Here is a 12800-nt window from a genome sequence, read left to right on the forward strand (position 1 = left end):
GCCTTTATCAATTCTTACAAATCAAAATATATTTCTGCCGGGCTTCATCAAAGAATCGTGACCACTGGATAATTTGAAAATGGTTCCATTCAGATTATTCCTTTAAAAAATCTTAATTTAATATTACGAACTACAATGAAGAGTTTAGAAATTCGTAGTATGCGTGTTCATTTGATTTCAGAATTTTATTAGAACCAACTTAAATTACGATCTTTACTGATTCACCTTGCATTTTGTCAGCGGAGTACGTAAGGGGAACTCGTCTCTCCGCTCTGGAGAAAGTGAAAAGCGCGGGTAGTAGAACGCCTGTAGAGATGCGAGCACGTGCGCAAACGAGTGCTATTGGCGCGCAAACGTTGGGCGCCCGTTCGCTTCAGATCAGACTACCCGAGCCTCGAATTTCGAAGCTCTCGTACTCGTCGTGTTCCCCGGAAACAGAACGCGGTCGAATAGCTGAGCGAAAAAAAAAAGAGCCTAAAGCAATTTTCACCGGTCTGCAAAGAGACGCGAAGATCGGGCGTCGGGAACGAAACACGGTCGAGGAAGGAGGGACGATGGCAAACGATGATACCGGTGGTGGAAGAAATGCGACGCGTCGGGGGTGTATCGAGTCGCAGCCGCGACGCAGGAATTACCATAATCCTCGGCGTTAGCGTCCAGTGGTATTTCCACCATAAAAAAAGAGGCTCGCCTGGCGCGGTGCGGCGCAGGTCGTTATTGGGGAATGTAGGGTTCTGGTTAGGTTCAGGAGAGCCGGTTACATCGGCCGCCGGACAAAAGGGCTTTGTCGAGTAGACAGTGACAGTGATCAGACCGTGATGAGTGACAATGACGTCGGTCGGCTGTGCGGCAGCCCATTATTCCACCTGGCAGAAAACTTTCCAGTTTGGCACACATCGAGTATCCAAGCGATCACTTATTATAATCATGCCGACCGTGTTGTTGTTGTTGTTGGCCATGGCTGACATCAGTGCGCTAAAAGGGGGACGGGGACGTGGGTGTGAGACACCGAGGCGGGTGGACGGCTGCTGGTGAACACCCCGGGGTGGCGTGACCACCATTGGCTGGATAGATCTCTTGGTATACCTCTCCCTCTCCCTTTTCACCTCTCTCTCTCTCTCTCTCTCTCTCTCTCTCGTTTTCTCTCTGTGCATCACGTTCAAGCCGCACTGATTAGTGATTAGCGCGAAATCGCGGCAGCTCGTTCGTACGGATCGCCCGGATGGTTACCAGTCCTCGGCTCACTGGGTTCATTCTTTTCTCCTAAGCTATTTAATTAATGCTGAATTCTAAAAATACCAACCGCCCGTCACCCTCGCCGCCACCGTTCATCGGGGAAACGAACACCGTTCGCCGTCCTCGGAAAAAAAAGTGTATTTGATGCTAGAATAACCCTTTCGGCGGACGTCCGCGCAGGTGCTTCCACCGACGCGCACGGTAATTCCTAGCCACGGTTAATTCCGTTACCTCTACATTAGCAGTTAGCCGTTGTTATCACGGGCATTATCTCTGAATGAGTCGTTGCTCCACGACCATGGATACGACACGAATCCATGGTTTCATAACATTTGGGCTATCTATAAAAAATGTAGAGGAGGGCTAATCCGGATCTGGGGACGTGTTGAAACAAACAGCTGAAAGACGCGATTCTTTATGGCCCGTCTGTCTTCGTCACGGCTTAGTAGACCGTGCTACCGTGGGATCCTAAGTATAGCTCTTACCGTAATAGAAAATGCGTTGCCCGATGCGTTCGAGCGACCAGCTAAGTAGACGCGTTAACACGGTGTTAACCTTTAAACCTTGTAAGTCAGTCGAACGGTAGCACATGGTTATTAAACAGCGGAACGCGAGCCACATACCTGATCTGTTCGTGCAACAACAGGAACCGCCTACCTACTGTACTATTGATGTTTCGTTAAAAGTCGTTCGAGAAAATTATCAGTTGGATCAATGAGAGAAAGGACGCTTAATTTGAATCAGCACTGTCAATTAAGATTGTATGAGCCTTTACATAAAAACGAAGCATTGGAATTTTAACAGTTGTTAGATTAACAAAAACACTGTGGAGAATGTTAGAAATTTTGCCAGGCCGTCATGTTATGTGTGTTTGCAGATTATGATATGCGTGTAAGCGTCTGATATATGACAGTTTGTACTACTTACACAGCTTGGAATTATCATTCGTCTAAAAGTTTATCGCTAACAATATTGGACATAGTTCTTTATCACATTTTTTAAACATTTCCTAGAGTTCTTACGAATCATACGACCTTAAGCAATAAAAGCATATTAATAAGACAATACGTGAAATCACGCTTTACGAACGTTGCATTGAATCAAATGACACGGTATTCCATGTTTCTATTATTGGTTCCAATCTGCCACCGTTCAATCATTGATTGGCTTTCGATGATCCCAATTACGCGGTGCACCCCTTCACGGGATGAAAATCCGATGGAAGAAGTGCAGCCGAAATCGCGTCCCCCTTTCCCTCCGGCTGGCAACCCTTCGTGTAATTGAATCATGAAAATTGGCGCGTCGCGAGGACTGCTACGGGGGCTCGCCGCGGCCAGCGACCCTTCGCCCGTGAACGGGAAGACGCGTAGGGCGCGTCCCTTGAAGGAGGTCCGCGGGGAGCCACGAATTTATTGCGTAACAACTCCCTCGAGTCGGGCCGTAACCCTTGGAAGTTGCGTAGGTCAGACGGTAGAGGGTGCTGCATAGGCTCGATGATCTACTTGTTGAATGGGCGAGGAGAGAGAGAGGAGGCCAGGATATTTCTGAATGAACCCCGAGAACGACTGAATGGGCCGCCGCACATGGCATAGGGTGCCTACTTGACACCGATCCGTAACCTCAACAATCGGGCTCGCCCCCGTCTTCGGCTGGCTGCCGCCACCCCTTCTGAGCTGACCTCGAGACCCTCCGCGAGACGGGGAAACCCCAATGTAATCCCGCGTACATATGTATGTATGTACGTACGTACGTACGTCTATACATATGTATGTATACATTCCGCACCTTCCTTTCGTGTGAAGGAAGCTGGAAGAAATTCGGAGGGTCGACTGTTTACCTTCCTATCACGTTTCCAGAGCTTATCCTAATTTAACTGTGTACCTTTCTGGTGTTAAGAGCTTCTTCCCTTCCTCTAAAATACTTACGTTCTCGGAGATACTGCTCGAATGATACCTTAACAAGATGAACGATCGATTTCGTGTCGTTAGATTCTTTTTATCTAACCAGACTTCGATAAGAGTTGTAAAGAAATCTGTCCTCTTTACGTCCGCTCGAGTAGCGACATATCGTCGAGCACCGATCGGCAATAGGAACGGCCGTGGGAGAAGAAGTCGAAAGTTGGCGTAAAACTGTCTGCGACTGTTGTTCGTATATCGTAAAACATCGGGGCATGGACGATTTTCTGCGCGAACGAGCCGGCGATACGCGTAAACGCGAAATCAATTCGGAATAAAATCTCGAGGCGAGCTCGCAGACGTCGGAGAGAGGTCGACGTTGACGATGACGCGACGCCAGTCCTGTTTTACGACCGCCCTACCCGCAGCGAGAGAGGAAATCCACTTATCCTTTAACGTGTCCCGACAACTCTCGGCAACGATCGTCGTTAAAATTCGTTTAACCCTCGCGCGACGAATTAAGCATCGGCCTCGTTAGCGCGAAATTAAAAACAAAACCTAGGGGACCAGCGGGGAATAAGGGTTTCGTACGAAAAATTTAAAGAACTACATGGAAGAGGGTACGGTCTCAGCGTACGGAGACGATAGACGAAACGGGGAAGGTGGAACATTTACGAGACGGGAGACACGAGAAAATCGAAATGCTAGTCGATCGAATTAAAATCATTTCCGTACATAATTGGGAAGACGTATCGGGGTGTCAATTGTCAGAAGGTAAGCAATGAATGATCGTCATGCGCCATCATCCTTTTGAATATTTTCGCCGAATATAAAAAGAGATTAAAAAAAAAAAAAACGCGGTATGGACGAATCCAGGAGGATGGGAACGGAGGCCGGGGATGGGTGAAGAGGGTGGCAGCGATGGTGTGGGATAGATGTGGGTGGCGAAGGGGTGTTAGCCGGGGCGGAGACGGTGCATTACGACCGGGACAGGGCATGGCATGGCTAGCTCAGGAAAGTACAGGATGTGGGAGGAGGGGTAGTTGATGCAGGAGGGTGCATGAGGAGGAGGGCGGTTGCCCCAGTAAAAATCGATCCTCCCCACTCTTTTCCTACTTTTTCCCCTAGAGAGGTTCGCAACCATGAGAGGATGAGGACGGAGTAGTCGGGGGTAGGACCATCGGGGTGGTCCGCGCAGGGAGGCAGAGGGCTTGCAGGGTTACTCTGTCTGTCTTTGTGTGTACTCGCGTTTCTGAATCTTCGTGAACGCGATCGTATGCATGTGGTCGCGACGGTGCGCGTGTTGGTGCGCCGTGTCCGTACTACAACTTCCGGACCGCGTGCGCGTGTTACCCGCGGGCCTTTGTCCTCGTGTGCGTGTAATTGAACGGATTTTTCGAGGGTGGTCGTACGGAGGGGGGGAGGGGAGGTGCACGCGCGCGTGCATGCACGCCGGCGTATACGACCACTTACACACGCGCAACTGCACCATCGCCGCGTCCGTGTGTACACCTTGAACAGTTTTTTTTCGTAGGTCCTCCCCGATGCGCGGCCCCGCACCCGCGCGCGCTCTCGTCCTTCGCTTTTTTTCCACCCTCGCCCACCTCACCCTCGACCACCCCCGTTTCTCTGTCTGTATTGGTCCACGTGGTTTGGGCTGCCCGCCGCGTGCATGTGTGCGCGACACGTACACGCGTACAGTACACCTCATTGACGGCAGTAAACGCCCCGAACTTTCGCAGCGTCTTCACTTTCGCGATGTTTATGACGGCGAAACCGTGTCAGCGCGTGCAGAAACGCGAAGAACGCGACGTAACCGAGTAAACGCGCGACGCGTCGCGTTTCGTCATTTCAATCCCTATGAAACTTGGATGCCTCATTTACGAGACGACTTTCTTTCACAAAATAAACCGGGATTTCACGCGTTAATCAGTTACGATCCAAACGCTTATTTCATCCCGTACAAAGTTCCTCTCGTTAGTGTCGTTGAAAACTTCTTAACGCTTGGCGTTCGCTGGAACGGAACGAATTTTCCGTTACGGCAGACCGGTGAATTGTAAAGGCGATCTTAAGTAGCGGCTATCCCGTCGAAGAGAGCAACACGAGCTAATAGAATTGATTCACGACGAGAGAGTTGTTTAAAAATATTTGGATTAAACGAATTAAAAAGTATCTCGAGTTGCTGAGAGTGTTCGCTGAAGTTGTTCGATCACGGGGCGCCGCGTCGGTTTCGAGGGGCGGCTGGTAGCAAACCGGGACGCCGGGCAGGGCGCGGAAGGACGTAGGGAAGGGAACAATTCGAAAGTTAAACGCAAAGTTAATTTCCATTAAACTAATATCAATAACCGAGTACAAAGTGCAAATAATCATGGAAGTTTTTTAAATGTCCGTCCTTCCAGCGGCGCACGCCAAGAGATTAATATTCCTTATCGAGTCAGAAGTTGCGATCTAGCGACGCGTTCGCGCGGCTCGCGACCGCACGGAGGTAGATAAACGATAATTACCCCTTTAACTGCATAGCGGACCGGCAGCCGTCGTTTATTCCGTCAACTATTACATTAGTAGTTTTCCAACAAATTCATTCAATTCTGAATGTTACGCAGTACGTCGTTGATTAAATAAGTTTTACACAATATTTTCCGAATGATAAATGAGGAAACGTTTGACCGTTTGATGCTCACTGTCAAAGAACTGCTTCAAGTGCGACGAAGACGCGGGCTTGAAACGTTGCCGTAAATATTCTTTGGCAAAAGGACCGCAAAGTGCATCGCGCCCTTTGGAAACGTTTCGGCGCGCGATCCCGCGGGTGGAAACATTGTCAGGTGGCCTAGAACTTCTCGAACGCGGGGACGATCAACCGTTCCAAAGAAAGCCCTATCACACGGTATTTCTTCGGGCGAGCCAAAAATTTGATCCCCGCCGACTGTGCACGTTCACAGTGAGGGCCAAAAGTCCAGTAGCAGTTTCAAAGCTTTATTCAACAAGTTTTAGGTATATCTTTAGACGTGACTTGAAAGTTGATATAAAGAGATACAAGTAGCGTAGAAACGTAGTAAGTGCCCCAATTTTTGTTCATGTCATAATTTCTACTGGCTTAAAATGACACATAAAATTGTAGAAAAAAAATTGCGAGTATAAATTGTCCCATGAACAAAAATTGGGGCATTTGCTGTGCTAATTGAAGATCATATAGGCGTGCGGTATATCTGATATGATATTGGGTATTGACGATATAAAGATACGCATTTAATTCCGAAGTTTAGTTTGGCAAAGTATACAGTCGCTTTTGACTCTTACTGTACGCGACCGTTCCGTGTGCGCGCGTGTTGCACGCGCGAGGGCCGGTGGTTCCACCGACGTGATGCGACGACGGGGGTTGCGCGCGCGAGAGCGTGCCCGTGCATGTGCACACGGGGGGATTGCCGAAGGTTGCACGTGTGAGCGTCGGGGTGCAGCTGTATGCGGAAGCGCCGCCTCCGCCGTCGCGGCGCTTCTGTCGTCCGCTGCAACGATGAAAAATTACCCAGAAGCAGGGTGAAAGAGGGAAAAGAGGGCGCGGGACGGAAGACAGGAAAGGAGGGACGAAGAGCGAGAGGAACGGACGAAGTTTAAGGGAAAACGAGCGAAAGAGGGTGGAAAAAGGACGGCCGGAGAGGAGAGTGAAAGAGACGGGGAAAGGAGAGGAGAAAAGAGTGGCGGAAGGAAAGAGGCCGGTGAACGGCGCGGCGGCGGCCGAACGACGCGGCAGGGGTTGAAAGAGGGAAAGAGAAGAGCATGGACGAAGCGGTTTTTTCTCTAGACCCCGAGCCCGAGTCGTCTAGCGCGCTGAGTTCGCGAGCCTGACAGACAGCTGCAGCGGAGCCCTGATATATCGACCGGGCCACCTAACCAACTACCCGCACTCACTATTATACACCTGGTCACACGCACGCACATGCACGCACACGTACACGGGGCCGTGGACACATAGACTCGCGTACATCGAGAGGGGGGGTCAGGCCACGCGGTGGCAGACATGCTGGCGTGTACGAAAAAAAGCCGGCACACAGAACACACCGACGCCGGGAGCCTCTCTTCCCGAGGTGGGAGCCACTCTTTGCACTCTTATACACTCAAACACGTACACACCGAATTTTCTCTCTCCTCTCCCTCGATTTTTTTTCACCCTGCCCTCATCCACCTCCGTTCTCTTCCTCCCGGTTTCGCTCTCTTCGCCCTGTTCCACCACCTCCTCCACCTACTACCACTCTTCTTTCTCTCTGTCTCCGAACGTAACCCGTTCCTCCTTCTTCCTCTTCTTCGATGCTCTCTGTACCCATCCCATCGTACCTGTCTTCGTCCAACGCCACCCCCAAACCTCCCCCGTACCTCTCACTCTCTCTCTTTTTTTCTATCTTCGTTTCACTTTACTGCCATCGTGTACCATGATGGTATACCATCTCCGTCACTCTTGTTCTATCCTGAAAAAGGGTGGCTGCTAGAGCGAAAAAGGGTGGCCTCCAGTAGGGTGGATGGGGGCGAGTAGAACAGGCCGGAGGATCAGCCGGAGGTCGCGGGACGCGAGGGCGGCGGTGGGACCGGGTACCAAACGGGGGTGGACAAGACGAGCGGTGGGTGCAGCGAACGGAGCCCAGTCAGCTCCAGGATAATTAGATCCTTTACAGGTTACCAATGATTGATAGTCTTCGAAATACGTACCTACCCCTGTACCACCCTTCGGTGGTGCCGCGCTGCTTTTCTTCCACGAGCACGTCAACAGCGTGCACGTGCACGTGCACACGTATAAACACGTACACGCGGGTGTACGCGTACTGTACGGTTTCGTGGCTCGTACGTCGAACCGCTGCGCGAGAGAGCATCGGAGCCGAGGGGTCGAATGTATACGATAAATGCGAAATCCCCTTCAGGGACGATTACGTCCTACTGAGCTTCGGCTGGGTCACGACCGATCCTCTCCGACCCTCCACGCACTCCTCTTCTCTCTCTTTGTCTCTCGCATACTTCTCCTTCCCGACTATATCGCGTCGTCTGAGAGAAAAAAGCCGTTCCCGGAATTGTTCGTCACTTCACAATGACGCTACCGGCGCGTGATTCTCAGACATGCTATTGCTAAACCGATAAACTCGATGTGACGTCTGTGAAGATTAACCTGACCTTTGATAATCTTCTAGATTTTAACGAAACCAGGAAAGATTCAGGTATAAATAATGATGAAAATATGCCCAAAACTTGAACAGTATGGAAATAAAGTAGATGTACCATTTGTGGCCACTTCAGTTTCCGTATCATTTAGTAACGAATAACTGTTCCAAGCATAATGGAAAAAATGATTGTATTATCGTGCAAGACCGTTTCACATCATATTTGACTCGAAAGTATAAAAAATGTAAAATTGACAGTGATACCAATATACCACAATTCATTTGAATAAAAGTAACACCAGAATATTTTATATGTCGGAATAAATAAGGTACTGGCCACAAATAGTACATCTATCCTATGCTTGAAATTCCGTTTCAAGTTTGCATGCTTTCTTTGAAATCTCTCTATTTAGCCAGTTGTAAATTGTACACACAAGTAGTCAGATGTAGAGCAGTATCTGTGTATTATACCGCAGCCGTGTTTCCCCGCACAAGAAAACTAATAGGACTGTTTTAAAGCAGCAATACACGCAACGTTCTTGCTAAAATTTTCCATACACTACATAAACAGCATGCCGGTATCAAGCGACAAATTTAAAAGTTGCCTTCGCCTCTCGTCGACGCTGAAAATTTCGATTAATTAGACGCTGCCGTCGCTCCCATCTCCCGTGCCCGAGCCGGATGGTAGAAGCAATTTTTCATACGCGAGATTCGCCTGCAACTTGCCACTGTTGCGCTCCAGTTTCCCGTCTCACCCTGTCTCGCGTTTCCGTGAAATCTTTCGCGTTGAACAGGCAAAACTCGAGAACGTTTCCTTCTATTTAGTACGCAGTCCGAGTGACCAAAAAATGAACAGCGATCGGCCCCGTCTACGTTCCTTTCGAGCCGAAAGATCCACAGATAAAGATTTGATGCAAATTCGTAAACTGGCTCGCAGAATCACTGATCGTCAAAGTATCGCTGCTTCGCTTTGCAGTGGATACGGGATAAGTTATTTCTATGTCCATGCAGCGCATTCCGTGCCTACGCAGTCAGCGACCCACTCGGCCACACGTCATCCGTGTTTTCAAATTATGATCAGCTGTTCACACATACTTAACGCGTTACAAAACGAAACGCGAAACGAAGAGACAAGGAAGTCGAAGACATAAAGAAGAGGTGTTTGACGTCAATCGATACCTATTACCTGGATTTTGTTTTATTAATCGGGTCGCAATTTTTTTATCTGCTGACGTCAACGAGCCGCGCGCTTCGCGCCGTGGTCGTTTTGGAGGGAAAATGGTTGGTCCCTTTTTTTCCTCCGCGTTTCACGTTTGACGTCACGTTTCGCGCGATCGCGCCGCGCGAGCACGACGACGCAACCCGCGACACGTGCCCCAGCGCGGCGCGGTGTGCTGGGATTGAAACGGGAATGGTGAACGCAAAAAAAGCACGCTAGACGCGCGTAGAGCGTGCCGCGGAATAAGAGAAGCGCGTGCACGCACCGCGTCCACCTGTTTACCGGATAAAAACAGGAGGAATTAACCGGGTGTTCCACGGTCCACCGGTTTGTCTCCAGTGATATTGAAAAAATACCGCTTGACACGCGCTCGCATTGTGAGACCGCAGCGATAAATTTATTATCAAAACGGCGATATTCGATGTGTTTATAACGCTCCGCTTTCTCATTCATCCACGGATTCGTAATAAAAAGTCTGCGTAAAGACAAAGGGACGGGAGACAAGTATATCTGATGAAAAATTAATTGAATCACCGCCCGGTTCTTATAAATATGTATATAGGATTCGTTGAAAAAACCGGTAATTTTTGTCGCGTGCCTTCTTTCGACCGCCTTCGGAGTGGGAAAGGCCTGTCGTTTTACAGTAACAGGAAATCAATATGCTTGTATTTTAAAAATTCAGAATTATTTAAATTTTATATTGAATCAATACGTGATTAAGTTATATTTTTATATGAAAATAAATGCCCCGATTTCTGTTGGCGTCCCAATTTTTATTCATTTCATTTTTATTAAAATTGTAATGATAAATAAGCCAATGCATAGAAATTGGGACGTGAACAGGAATCGGGACACACATCTTATGATTGAATAGGTTCTGGCCAACTGAAATGATCGTTCGGAGCGTAGACAAAACGACGAACCAGTTAATTACTAACTTTATGAGGGCGTTCGCATGATGAGAAGCATCGTTCGTGGAATCCATCAAATCGTCCGAACTCGCTACTCATTTTTTCGACCGTTCGGAAATTAAAGTTCCGCGCTCCGAAATGGTTTATGGCACCTTCGGTTTTGGTTTTTCTTCTTCCCCCGCGCTTTAAGAGATGATCGTCGTACTTGTTTTGTCAGTTATCCCGATCGCCGTATCCCCACGCTACACTACCTCGTTCCCCACGCCTTGCTGCTATAACCGTGCTCGTTACCGTCAGCCTGACAAGAATGTTCCAAATGATAGTTTTTTCCCCATTGACTCATTCCTCTAAAACAAATCGTCAGCTTGGTGACACTACTTAATGGTAATTAATTCTCGGAGAAATCCATACTAATGACGTGTCTCACACGTCGTGTGTGAAAGTATAGAACTTTGATCTCTTACAACCTCGTAATCAGCTGTCTAGCTGGCGCCTGGTATCATGTCTGATTTTAATTATAAACTGTCCTAAAACGTCTATTCTAACATCTAGTCTGATTATACTAACGTACCGTTATTCACAAGGTATTGTACAGAGACTGTGATTGATTGCGATAACAGTGTTAGTAAATTAGTCGTAAATCTTTAAAGAGTAAAATCTAGAGGAAAATCGCTTGAAATAATTCTAATTCCCAATTGGCAAATGAAAGTAGAGAGAGCTTCGGTTTCGGGTGGTGAGTTCGAGTACACAGAAGGAAGTAAGATAAAGGGGCGCGAAGTTTCCGGAAGGCAACCACTACGACCGATTGTATAAAGCGGCCCCTCAGAGTGCATCGAGGATTATTTTGAGCCTGTTTCTACCTGTTGAGGGGTCGAAAAGCGGTTCTCTGTTAAGTCGCCTCCGCCACCATTTCTGCACCCCGCCCTCCGTCAAAACTCGTCTACAAAAATTCGATTCGCCGCCATCCGGTTAAAATGAAAGAACAAGACAACGATGGGGTAAAAAAGAAACGATAAGAGAGCACGCGAGTGGGACGGAGACAGAGGAAGAGTTCGCTTGAAATCGCATTTATCCGGTGACAGAAAGTGCTCCACTTCGGAGAAACGAGGCGGGAGGAAGTTCGCCGTTTCAGGATCGCCCTTTCCCGACAAAAGGTGCTCTTCTTGCTTTCATCGTGCATTGGGTAAACGACGCGAAAACGGCGAATTAATTGAAACAAATTGCAACATTCGTAGCTGCTGTATAATCCTGTAGCCTGCATTTTCGAAATATCAATTTAACATTTTTCTCCATTGCTTTTATTCTCCCCGGCTCTATTTCCGCTCTTTATTAATGGGAAACACATCGAGACGTTCCCGTTAACGACGAAACACGCCACTACCACGCAACGCGACGGTACATTCCGGATAAAGAGAGGAAAATTAAAGAAAAACATCATTTTTGCGTTTGTAGATTGGCTGCACTACCGACGGATCCTTTTGTTGAACGAAGATTATAATAAATGGTATTCCTACAGTTTTAATTGAAGCTTGGTCCCCGTGCCGTACCTTTCCATGTGAACGAACAAAAACCGAGCGAAAAAAATATAACAGAAAAGTATATAGCATATAGATATGCGTGAAAGTTTCACGTTCTTATTTCCTGGGGAAAAATATAAAATTTCAATGTACGGGCTCGCAAAAGCACGGAGTACACCATTCACGTTTCCGCTCGTTATGAACCCTTTAACGGCCGTTATTCTTTCGAAATTCGATACCAGAAAAACTGTATCGCTCTCCTACCCCTATCGATACCTACGGCTCTGCGCGCCGTTAATTGAAAATATTTTTCACCAGGCAACGACAGTGTAGAATGTAGACCGTAGACTGAAATCGATGCAGATTTACTCGGATAGCCTCTGTTTTTTATATACCAAATGATTCATCATCTCTTCACAATTTACGGTAAGCAATAATGATTAAAATAATAATATTCATTGTTGTTAAAAGTTCGAGTAAAACGAAGGGATCCGCATGAGTTCCATGCACCTCCGCACGTATTGAATGAAACAGGAGATCATTTCCAGGTGAAATTAACCGTCAGTTAATTCCCCGAAAATAGAAATAATCACGTGTGTTCACGAGAATTTAAAATAGAAGGTCCATTAGAGCTATTGTTGTAATTATTTCGGGATTACAGCTCGTAGTCGATTTCGTATGGACCCGAGCGGTGACTCATACGGACGAGCATATGAGCAGAAGAATGAAATTTTCTGCCAAAAGTTTGCTGTTTCAACGGTGGGAACAAACGGATTTTGTTAGCATCAATAATCATACTAAACATAAAGATTAATCATACCTAACTCGTTAAATATCGCAGTTAGAAGAAAAATGCATAGATCTTTTCTCCTGTATAATAA

Source organism: Ceratina calcarata, unplaced genomic scaffold, assembly GCF_001652005.2.
Source record: "Ceratina calcarata isolate Rehan_Ccalc_2016 unplaced genomic scaffold, ASM165200v1 scaffold39.2, whole genome shotgun sequence".
Classification (NCBI taxonomy): domain Eukaryota; kingdom Metazoa; phylum Arthropoda; class Insecta; order Hymenoptera; family Apidae; genus Ceratina; species Ceratina calcarata.